Genomic DNA, 12846 nt, shown 5'->3' on the forward strand with positions numbered 1-12846 from the left:
TGAACTTACCACAAAAGAATAAAAGTTGGAACCAACATCAAAATATGTGTATGTGTTCGGAAAGTTTTTAAATGTTAAATACAAAAATTTTAAACAATTTAAAAAATATTTCTAAAAACCAAGAATTTATGAGTCATAAATTATTTAAAAGTCATGGTATAAATTTAAAAGTCATGGTATAAATCACAGAATATGTATATGGACAATAAAACAATCTAGGTATTAGAACTTCTAGGATGGTGCTAAAATGGTACTAAACAGTAAATTTTACATTCCCATATGCTTATAGAAATGAAGAAAGATCAATAATGAAGAAGTTAAACATTTAACTTAATGAGTTATGGAAAGAATAAAATGTAATTTTTTAAGTAAAAAAAATAGAAATGAAAGTAAAGCTGGTTTTTGGAAAAAAATGTATTAAAAAAACTCTAACAAGATTGATCAAGTAAGAGTTAAGGTATGAATAAAGTATAACAGAAATGACATAGGTGATGCACTGATAAAGAATTAGTAGACATTAAGAACCATAAAAAGATATGAAGAAAATATAGCAAAATACTAACATGTTAAACCTACATGTGGATATCTGTTATAATATTTTATATAATTTTTAATTTGTTTTAAATATTTCAAAACAACAGGAATTTTTTTATCATAGGTCAATTGCTGGAATCTCATGACTTTAAATTTAACGTTGATTTAGAAGAAGCTCTAAAATACCTTAGGAAGGAAACGTGGGAGTAGAAGCCTCAGCACCCAGGATGAAGCTTGCATCAGGTAAGCAGAGGTAAGGCTCACTACCTGGTTTTTATTTTTCACTGTGTCTTGTTTTTTTGTTTTTTGTTTTAAATTATTTTTTATTATGAAATACACATTTTTTAGAATTAGTTTCAGCCGTACAACACAGCACATTCACTGTATCTTTTTATAGCAGGGAGAATAATATGCTCTCCCAGACCTGCCCACAGCGAACTTCTCTCCATGTAGTGTTGGGTGAACGGGAAAAACTACCCAATTTCCTAACACCTGGCTTAATCCATTCACTTATTATTTTGTTCTACAGGTATTTATTGTTTTCTAGGTATACACATTATGCTAAGTGCTAGGTATACACAGGAGTTTACTTTTGGAGTAACTTTTCCTGGAATTGACAGCCTGGGGGCACAGAAGATTGTCTCATCGTGAAGCAGGGCTGCTAGTAGTGATACCAATGTGCTTGCTTCCTGTGTCCTGAGTAGAAACTAGCAAGTAAGAATGGGTAGGAGCCACCAAACTCCTCGCCAGAACTTTACAAACGAATTGCCACTTGATCTCAATAATGACGTCAATACTGACATTTATGGAGCACTTCGCATACCCAAAGCTCTAGGCTAGGTGTCTGTCTTCCTCATTTAACAGATGACAAAAATGAGCCAGGAAAGAAACAAGTAAATTGTCCAAGGCCACGGGAATATTAAATTGGCAGAGTCAGGATTTGAATTTAGATCTGTCTAGCCCCAAGAATATTCTCAATCTGTAAGTTTTACTGCCTCCAAACTACAGATCTATCCTGGACTTAGAAATAAGTGAAGTAACTAGTTCTATCTGTAATGCTAGCCAAGAAAACTTTTTAAAAAATTTTTTCTTTAATCAGAAAAGTGCATGACTTCAAGAAGATAGCACTTACTCTGTTTGAAAATGGAATTTCTATGTGGAATACCTACAGACCCCACACAAAATTACCAAAGCAACCACTCTGCCTTCCAGAGAGAGTAAGAGGCACACTTCCAGATATTCAAGAATATCGAGAGAAGACAAAGGCAGAAAGTAATCAATGTGTCAAGTCCAAAGGCATAATTAGTCTTGCTTCCTTTCGGGTGTACCTGATTTCGTNCATAAAGGCTCATGATATAAATAAGAAAATATTGATATTCTGGCTATTTCTATGGCCGTGAGTAACAAAGTCCTTTGTCTCTGCCAGCATATATGAAACTGTGGCAGGCTAACTTCTTAACTGTAAATTGGATCAAATAAAATCTCAGACCTTCACAGCTCTTGAAACTTCGATTTCCTCCTGCCCCTAAAAATTAGGAGATTTGTTAACAGTGAGCCTCCATTCCCACATTTCCATTTTCCTGTAGGATAAAAGTTAGCTGAAGGTGAATAAGGCGCACGTTGCCCATTTAATCATACTTAGCCTGTCTCTGATTTATACTATACTGGTAGACACTTTTGGACATTTGTGTTTGCCACCTCACTCCAGGGTACACATGTTCAAGAAGTATCTAAATTATTAGCTCATTCCAACATCTAAAGGCAAATGGTTGTTAAAAATCTCTACACTATTTTAATATGCATTGATAAACAGGGTCTTACAGCATAGTCATCAATCAAAACACATGTCAAAAACTAAAAGGAGACAAATCTAGCTGACCAAACAGAGAATACTTTCATTTAAAAGATGCACGGTTCCTGCTGAAGAGGAAAAGATAAAAAAAATTTATTGTAGCAAAAGTTTCCACAAGAAATGCAAAAAGAAACAGAACTAGAAAGGCACTGAACATAAATAAAAGTGATAAGGGAAAAGTTAGTCTTATTGGAAGATGGTGAACTGCACAGAAAAGAGGGGCCATAATTTTCTTTTGAGCTCTCAAATTTAAAAAAAAAGGAAGAAAGGAAGAAAAAAGCTCACCAGGGACCCAGTGAGCTTAAAATCTATTTTTATGGTCGTGCAGGAGTCTTTCCCGTACTGATTTCCCCGGGGTAAGCCAGCTGTGGAAAACAAAGTTTGAAAACTATGATAGATCCCCAGGAGTTACAGCTCACAAGTACCCTCAGTGAGCAGTGTGTAAGGTCTTCTGAGCTGCAATGCATTTCCAAAAGGTTCAGACTTACTCTCTCTCCTCTTGTTGGCTCAGGCACCTCCAGCCATACTCTCATTGTTTTTACCTTAGTTATAATATCATCAAAATGTCTTCTGTATTAGTTTCCTAGGACTGCCATAACAAATTATCAAAAACTGGATGGCTTAAGGGCTGGCCGAGTGGCTCAGTTGGTTAAGAGCTCGCTCAAGAGTGAGAGCTCTGAGCAACAGCGGTTCGATGCCCGGCCCGAGCTGAGCTGCAGCTGAGCTGCCAACAGGTGGCAGGATGGCTCAGCTAAAAAACCAAAACAAAACAAAACAAAAACTGGATGGCTTACAGAAATTTATTCTCAGTTCTGGAGGCTGGAAGTCTGAGATCAAGGTGCTGGCAGAGCCATGCTCCCACCCTAGGGAAGAACCCTCCCTTGCCTCTTCTTGACTTCCGTGGTTGCCAACAATCCTGGGAGTTCTTTGGCTTGTAGACACATCCCCCAATCTCTGCTTCTGTCTTCAGAAGGTGTTCTCCCTGTGTGCCCATCTCTGTGTCTCTGTTTAATCTTCCCTCTGATAAGGACACCGGTCATTGCACAGGTCCCACCTTAATCCAGTAGTCTCTTCTTACGTGGTTACATTTGAAAAGACCTATTTGCAAAAGAGTCACATTCAAAGGTACCAGGGGACAATAACGTTAAGGGACGCTATTCAACACAGTACAACTTCTCATCTCTTTGAACATGACAAGGGAATTTTTATATTCATAATCCAGGAATTTTGCTTCTAAGAAGCTTGGCACAATGGAATAAACTGGAGGTGTCTACCACAGCATTAATCATGTAATAAGATTAACCTTGACCTTAATTACCTCTAGCCAACCATTCTGGTTTCCCTTAGCTTCGTTTAAAAATACTCATCATTATTTTTACACAAATAATGTGGTAAACCTGACCTCCAATTCTATTATTATGTTGAACACAGCTTCCCAAATTGCTTCTTTTTAACCACAGAATAGGCAAGAGGAATTATTTTTTTAGCTATCAGGTAATCATTACAGACCNCCCCAAAGCATCTGCTTGTTAGAAATTTAAATTCTCAAGCTTTACCCCAGACTTAATCAGAAGGTTTGGAGACATGGCCCAGCCACCTGTGTCTTAGCCAATGCTCCAGGTGAGTTCGATGTACTCTATAAAGTCTGAGAACAACTTCTTTACAGTATGCCTGCCTCTGCATTCTAAAGCTCCTCACTGCTGAGCTCCCTGAAATCCTACACTAGTTCCTGAGTCGATTCTTACTGAAGCATAAAGAATGTAAACGGCAACAGCTCTTCTTTAAGTCTTTTCTTGTTCTCCCCCCAAACCAGCTGGCTTTATCAAAAACAAAATGTAAGAACAAGAGGTAAAAGGTGGGATAAGAAACTGAGAATTCTGCCATGTACTGAGCCAGGAGCAGATGTGCTGGTAATAGGGTGCTGTAGGTGTTGGTAACAGGGCACCATACAGGATGCTTTAGCCTGGATTAAAAGACTAGAATGATCAGCTGCCCTGGTTAGCCTAGGACCCAGGGGTTTCCCATGATGGGGGTTACTCGGTGCTATACCCATGAAACTCAGAGGCAAATACAGATGATGTGATCACCATAAAAGGGACAGGACCAGTGCAGACACTTTCAGACCAAAACATCAACGCTGCACCCCTTGTGCTCCTGCTCTGCTCCCTGAGTCACAGTCCTCTCTCCTCTCCATGGCACATCCCAAGACTGGCCTTCTGCTCTGCAGATTGGGGCTCATGCCAACCATCCACCTCTACTCTATCGCGGTTTTCAACCCTGGGCACACATGAAATTCACGGAGGGAGCTTTTTAAAAAATATCAAGCCTCACTCCATACAAATTATATCAGAAACTCTGAGGATGGGACCTGGGCATTTTTTAAATCCACCCAGACGATGCCAACCAACATGCTGCCATGGTTGAGAAGCTATCCACCTTTGCAGAAACTTAAGCCCTGCCCTTGAACTCCATTGCACACTAGAGTCCTCCCAGGCTTGTGCACGGCCCAGACTTCGGTTTGTGGCTCCATGGCTGGAGTCTGTTCTACCAGGAGCTCACCTATGATAACCTCCTCCCAACTTCCTCCCAACTGGCACTGACATGAGGAAAACTGTCCTCTTCTTACCCTTGGTCCTCCCTCCCAACAGTGAGAAATGGCATTTTCAGGCATTTTTGAGTCAGAAATATTCTGAGGCTCTGAAAGGCCATTTGCATCAAGGAAATTCCTAGAAACCAAATCTTATGCTGGAAAGGATCCAATAGCCCAACCTGATAAAAATTCATAACCTGGGATTATACAGAATCGGACTGGATTCATAAAAGGGGTACAGGCTAAATATCTGTTCAGGTTCAAAGTGTAAGGGTATCTGATTCTATATGCTCTGCATTGCTCTACAGGAAAAACAGAAAGACAATTTCATCTCATTTTACAGTAACTTAAAATTAAATAAAGCTATCCCATGGTAGTTTCCAAATGCCAGTGACCTGGTGGATCATACTAATGAATGTCAAAATCTTTACCAGTTCATGCCAAAATTGAGAATAAGTACAATGTAGTCAATTCTTCACAAAGCTAAATGTATTTAATTTAATTTATATATAACTGTCCTTTGTTTTGAGAGTATTCCCTTCCTTCTCTTTTATTANTCTGACCTGAATACAACTTCCTTCAATGAGGTATAGAATGTCTTGCAGATAAAACAAATCGTTATCTTAAGGAAAGATCACTAAAATCTATTTCATTTTACTCGAAATATAAAATTGCAACCAACAGCAAAATCTAGATTGTCAGAAACTGCATAGGATAATCAACTTGGTTTCTTGAACAAACACATTGCAAAAGAAAATTAAAAAAAGAGAGATAAGGGGAAACCCAAGGATTCAAAGGGACCTTTAAAAAAAAAAAACAACACTAAACTAAATAGGCAAAACTAAACTACAGGGATACATGCTTGGGTGATAAAACTATGAACAAAAGTAAGACAAGGATAACCATAAAAAGCCAGGACATTGTTTACAAGTCTTACTGGGGAGGAGGAGGGTGCTGGGGTTTGGAGGCAGCACATGTAATTGCTGGCCCAGCTCTGTTTCTTGAACTGGATAGTGATTATAGGGTGCTCACCCTTATAATTTCTGCATCAGTGTGTATTTTACAATTTAAAAGGTTTCAAAAATAAAATTGCAGTATAAAAGAGTCACCAATGCAGCTATTAAGTATTTTCTTCGTGAAAATGTATTTCTTTTCCCACGTTCATTCATACTCACTCCCTTAAATCAAATGCATTGCACCTGAATTTTCACAAATAAAGGTTCCATGACACCTGAGCAGAGACACTTACTACATGAGTTTCTAGTCATTGTTTAAATCTGATTTGATAATGATTCTGATTTTAAATTTACATCCTCAGGATAAAAAGGACCATGTTAGTGCCAACTGACAAAAAAAGTTCTTACATACAGAGTTTTGCTTTGATCTCCTTATACCTTTTCATTTACTTAAGTCTCAGGAGAAAAGCCAATTTAAAAAAATTCACAGGACTCTTAGGGAAGTTGTTATGAGATGACTTGCATTGCCCTAAAATTCACATGTTGACATCCTAGCCCCAAGTACGTGGGCTGTAATTATATTTGGAGATAGAGTCTTTAAAAAATTAAGTTACAAATGAAGTCATTAAGTCCCGGCCCTAATCCAGTATGACTGGGGTTCTTCTAAAAAGAAACTGGGCCACAGATACACAGGGAGGGAAGACCAAATGAAAACACAGGGAGACAACAGCTATCGACAAGCTGAGGAGAGAGGCCTCAGAAGAAACCAACCCTGTTGACACTTTGATCTTGGACGTCTAGCCAGCACGGAATTGTGAGAAAATAAATTTCTGTTGTTTAAGCCATTCCATCTGTGGTATGTTGTTATGACAAGCCCTAGCAAACTAATACAGAAGATCAGAGAAAAGTTAAGGAAAAAAAGCTACAATTTTACAATTTCTTACTCATAATATATAGTGAAAAGGAAAGCTTAAGAAAATGGTGAGTCATTAGTAAAGAAAGGAGAACTACGAGATCGCATGTAAAAAGGAACACCCCAAAGAGCTAAGCACAGAGGGCAAGAAGAAACAAGGGAACCAGCAGGAAAAGAACTGGCTGCTGACTTTGAAGTGGTGATGGGCAGGATTCAGCACTTTCAATGTGGTTCCTGGGGTGGAAAAAAAAAAAAACAGAGGAGAATTTTGAGTTACATTCCCTAGTCCATCTTTTAAAGGGAGTAGAAATAAATGGAGGTGATGGGTGAGATCAAAGTGGTTTTCTTAAAGGGAGAAGCATCTTCTGGCCCAAGGGTTTGAATGAACTTTGGATTTATCATTTCCCAGGTTTTGACAGGCTTGGGGGTCAGGTAAAACCATCAATGAAGAAAATGCAATTATCAGGCTGGAAAATCAGCAAAGATTGTGCAGTCAAGTCGGTGCTCGGGGTGTTCCATATACCCATGGAGCCAATGATCTCAGAGTGGAGCACGCTTTGTTGAGTAGGTACAGGCTTCCTGAAAAGGGGTATTACTGTGGAGACAGCAGCAGGCTGTTTGCTGGCTCCACCCTCAGTGCTCATGTTTGCATTTCATCATTCCACTGACAGACATCAATGGAAATAGTCAACTGCCTGTTTCCTTTCATCTTTAATTTAACAAAGGAATAAGACACAGTCTGCATTCAGAAAAGCATCATACAAAATAGAGAAGTAAAGCTAAATAAACAGGGATAAAAATAAAAAGGGCCTGGAGATGATAAATCTAGGTCATTTTTTTCCAGCTACGTGCAAAATGGCTCCATTCTCCTATACCATATCTAGAAGAATCCTGATATCCTTTCTGCAACAAGGCAGTGATACAAATCAATCAACCATCCAACGAGTCAACCTTAAGTTTAGAATAACTTTCTGGAGGGACTAGCATAATTATTATGTCTACTGTAGATCACTTGTAAAAATTAACTGATTTTGTTTTAAGTCTTTATCAGTTAGAGATGTACAGAAGTATAAAGATGTATTTACTGGGAAAATGTCCCAATGTCTGGAATTTGCTTTTAAATATGAGAGAGAGAGNCTGAAAAGCTGTTCCCTCCCATTTCACCTGCTGGCTACTTATCTTTTAAACTTCAGAATTAATATCATTTCCTCAAGGAAGTCTTCCCAAAACAACCAAACTAGGTCGGGTCTCCCATCAAATCCTTTCAGGACAACATGGACTTTTCTTTACAAGACTCTCATAACTGTCATTTAAAAAGACCTTTTGGTAGTTATTTTTACTAAGCCTAACACTCTACTAAACTAGCTTTATAAGGGCAAGAATTGCATCATCTATTGTTCATAGATATATCCATGAGCTGATGGAAAGCACTCAACACATATCTACTGAATGAAAGAGGGTTGAAAACACAAGCAGGATCTCTCACAATTTGGGCTTTTTTTCTCTTCTGCTATAAATCTCTAATGTCAGCTTTCCTTTCTAGGTATCTAATGTCACTTAATCTCCACGTGTTTAAATTTTTAGGAGTTACCTATGGGGATAATCAAGTCCACCTGCATCAACCTCCTTTTCTACCTTACAGATGCAATGAAAAGGCTGTTATAATACGATGTCTGATAGTTGATACTGGAGCCCTGATCAATTAATCCCCCAAGATGGGTAAACACTCAAACCACTCAATACCAGGTACTTATTCTCTGGTCCTTATTACCTGTTTTTTATTTTTATAGTGGCTGTTTACTCACCAGAAAATAAAAACTTTTTACAAATGAATAAGAATGTAACATAGTTTGGGACAATGCCAAGGAAATAATTTGTGATGTTTTTGCTTCAAACCAGTTTCAAACTTAACAAAAATAACACTTCCACAACTTCCTGTTCAGTCATAATTACTTTAATAGTTCTCTCTGAATTTCAAAAAAAATTTGCAACAGATTTGCATAAGACGTTATATAATGAAAAGATTAGTTCTATAATTAGAATTAAAATAATAGTCTAGTATAAAATAGTTAATTGGTTCTATTCATAGAAATACCATTAGTTAGGGCTACTTTAAATTTNACCCCATTGCTCAGAACTGATTCCATTGATCTAGGACAGAAATTCTAGAAAACTATCACAAGCACACCTTTATTTTTAAGATATCTTATTCTTACCCTTTTTACCTTAGCTTTTTATCAAATTGTTTTAATTTGCTACCACACTTTACCATTTCTTGATGTGTTACATGTGCTATTTTATCTAACAAAACATTAGTTTCCATCACAAAAATAAAAAGGGGGCAAGGAAAGCTAAAAATAATTGTTTTGAAGTCTCTACTAAACCACAACCTTCTTATAGAATTTTAAATTGCTTACATCATCTTAAATATACTTCTCTTTAATTCCATATATGTGGGAAAAAAAATTCCCCTTTAATAGAGGTGCCTCAAGATACAACTTCATAAAAAGTCTTAAAGTCTGTACATTTTAAAGCACTAAAATATAAATAAAATTAACATTAATAAATAAAAACAATACATGAAGCTATAAATTATCTGTGGAACCTAAAAAAGAATATATTTACTAAGAAGGGCTCCTGGTAGCTAACTGGGCTCCAATTTAAAAGTAGAGCCCAGCAGCTGTTTCTAAACGGGCCTCTCACCCAAACTGCACTTGAAGAAGAAGCCTGCACTAAGCTGCTTGCCTGCACTGTACTCCTGTCATCTGACCAGCCCTTATAAAGGAGTTCCTGGGATTGTATGTCAACCAATAGGACTGAGACTTTCCCCATCCAGTAGGAGCTGTGCAGCTAGCCCCATGAGCAGCATCACCAACCAATCAGAGCAGCTCCATTCTGAACAATCAGGGTAGTATCTTTTGGACTAATCAAACTGTGAGGATTTGGAGTCTTCATTTGCATGAGTATGAACCAATGCGGGACCAAGGGCAGCGACTTCTATCTATATATTAGTCAGCTCCCCTCTGGTTTTGGGGGTGCATTTTCCCTTTTCATCAAAGACTCACAACTGCATTTTCCCAGCTGCAGCAAACACCAAAAACAAACTCTGAAGATGTCTCACCAGAGCAGAGCCGGGAAGAGCAGGGCAGAGTTGAGCAGAGAAGACAGACGCCTTGCCCCAGGGCTGCCTCACCCTCGGGCCTCCTCACAGCCCTGTTCTACAGCTGTGCTGTTTCAAAATTGAACTGTTTGCATTGAATAAAGTTTCCTTCTTCACCATACCCCAAATTAGAGATTCCTGTTAGCACAGAATTGGTGCTAATGACCATCGGTTGATTTCTAAATCTACTACTCTATTAACAGACTTTTAGCCAACTAAGAAAATCTTTTTCATAGTGTTCTGAAGGTCACCAAGCCCAAACTATCCCAATTATAAAACATAATGTGAATTTATGAGCACATAGGCCCACCATGATAAGCTCCATGCCTACATTTGCTTGAAATGTAAACAGAATGATCAAATCAAACTTACATTAACACAGGCACCACAATCAGTTTCCTATAGTATCTGATGTCCACATCACCATTTAGGAAACCTATAATCATAGTCTAAGTCCTTGTTTCATTTTTCTTTGGAATACATTTTCCCACTGACTTTACATGAGGGAACCAGCTAGGATGCTCTAGGCTGCAATGCAGATAGCACAACTAAAAGTGGCTTAAACAATCAGGACATTTATATCTTCTCTCTTGTTAGAAATTCCAGGGCNCTGTTAGCATGGGAGCAGGAGCCCCTCAAAGGACCAACTAAGGGTCTCTGATTGATAATCTACCCCTGTGCAGGCCTTAAGATGCACATCCCAGAGTTTCTTACTGGATAAAGGTCTCCTCATCTCCACAGAGCCAGAGAAAATACCTGAAACTTCAACCTGAAGTTAAGAGTGATAAAACTAAGAGCTTAGATAACAACTTCTATAAATAGATCTGTTTAAAAAAAATACTTTCTAAAAGCATCTTCCCAGGCCAAGTGACTTAATTCCCGTCTAGTTGACAAAGCATTATTCGGGTATCCAAAGAGCTACTGTAGTGAGAATTCAAGATAGAAACCATGTTTCTCAAATATTATATAAGGGAACGTTGTAAATAAGAAAGGCATTTTGGAAGAGAAATGCTGTTGCTGAGTTGTTCTCCTAACATAAAAAAAAAAAAAGGACAATGAGGTTTTAAAAAGCCTTTGAATAGATTACTTGGCAAGAGTGGCTGTTGCTTGCATTTCTTCTCAGAGACAGACTCAAAAACAAAAGCTAACCTAAAAGCTGTTTGAAAAAACACGCAAGTCTCTGCTTCAAAAAATTCATCATTGATGCAACGGTATGGGTGGCTTTGGACTAGTGCACGCAGAAAAATTTACGGCATACCAAGGCCTGGTTTTTCTTTTCTCCTTAATCCCTTACTCTTCTTGCTTTTATAGAAAGAACCAAGATTCTGCATGGTAATGCAGTTGTTGAGAATCAATAAGGAAACTTGATACCTGGGATAAGCAAAAGCAGATTAACGCCTGTGTTCATCTTTTCTGCTGTAATAAATATATATAACGACACTTCAGCTGGTTAATAGATATTTTTGTGCTCCCCACGGCCAAAAAAGTAAACAGTTCAAGCCTGTATGTACTATTCAGTCATATGCAATGAACTCAAGAAAAATCCATGTCTCATAAAAGGATATGTTAAGATACTTTCACTAACAAAAAAAGAAGAGGTAGTAGAGAATGCAGTCACTAAACTATAACCTACATTTTAAATAAACTAAATTCTGTGACTAATGACAAACTGAGAGCATTTCTTACTGAAGAAAGAAAACTGCAATATTTTACAACACCATACAATTATTTGTGGGTTGTTTTTTTTCAAACAAGACATCTTAAAAGGTATCTTAAGAAACATTATTTCTTTACATTGGGCATCTTTTAAAGTACTCCACTGTTGAGAATTATGTTCCTCCTGGAGAAATCTAGAAAAGGAGACATAAAAAAGCTTGAATACAATTCAAGATCACAAGCAATTTTCTATGGACGCTGTTCATTCAGCCTTACAGGAGCTACAAAGTTATCATAAGCCTCGGAGGCATCTGCTGTCCTGACAAGTCACCATTTTCTAAATTTTCTAAGTGAGTTCTTACAGCTGTCCTCCACTAGCATTTATTTTCTTGTCATTTACATATTCATTAGGTAAAACAAAAAAGATTCAGGTTGGAAATACAACTTAGAAAAATGAATGCAAAAGGAACCTAGACTCTGCTTGTAGCACAGATGCCTGTGGGGAGACAGTACCACGCTAAGCTAGAAATCATTCATGGAGCTCCAACCCTGGAGAGGGAAGATGGATGTTAACAGCAGGAGAAAAACTATTTTGTAGAAAAACCTCAGGCTTTCTCCGTGTTTCTATATCACCTTCCTTGTTATACTGTTCCCAGTATGACAGTGGTCATTTCAGTTTGCCTATAAAATATTTTATAATGACACACCACGATCCCATCAGAGTAAAAGGCTCCCTAGAGTCCTAATAACCTCTCCCACCTTTAAGTAGGCACTTGGTCCTTTGACACCTGCCCTCCAGCACTCAGCCTCTGCAATTCCTTTCCCTAGCCTAGGCTTCAACCTTGACCCACAGTCCTTTGCTTTCTTATCCATCTTCTTAATGCCACTATGGACATAAGACTTTGAGACAAAGATTGCTGAGTACCTAATTCAATTAAGTGATGGGCAGTAACCAGTTAATTGCCAGTTAAAAGTCAATATTATATAAACGGGTGTCTCTGTACATACCCATCCTTAAGAATTAGGACGCTGATCCTAGGACGCATTGGGAGTGCTCACATACAGTAGTTTAGAAATAATTTGAGTTAATAAAAAAGACACTCAGCAGCTATTACTTTTGATTATTATCGTAAGACATCCAATAATTTAACCAAAAAATGGTTAATAATATTGATAACTGGACAT

The sequence above is a fragment of the Hipposideros armiger genome, unplaced genomic scaffold (assembly GCF_001890085.2).
Source record: "Hipposideros armiger isolate ML-2016 unplaced genomic scaffold, ASM189008v1 scaffold_902, whole genome shotgun sequence".
Classification (NCBI taxonomy): Eukaryota; Metazoa; Chordata; class Mammalia; order Chiroptera; family Hipposideridae; genus Hipposideros; species Hipposideros armiger.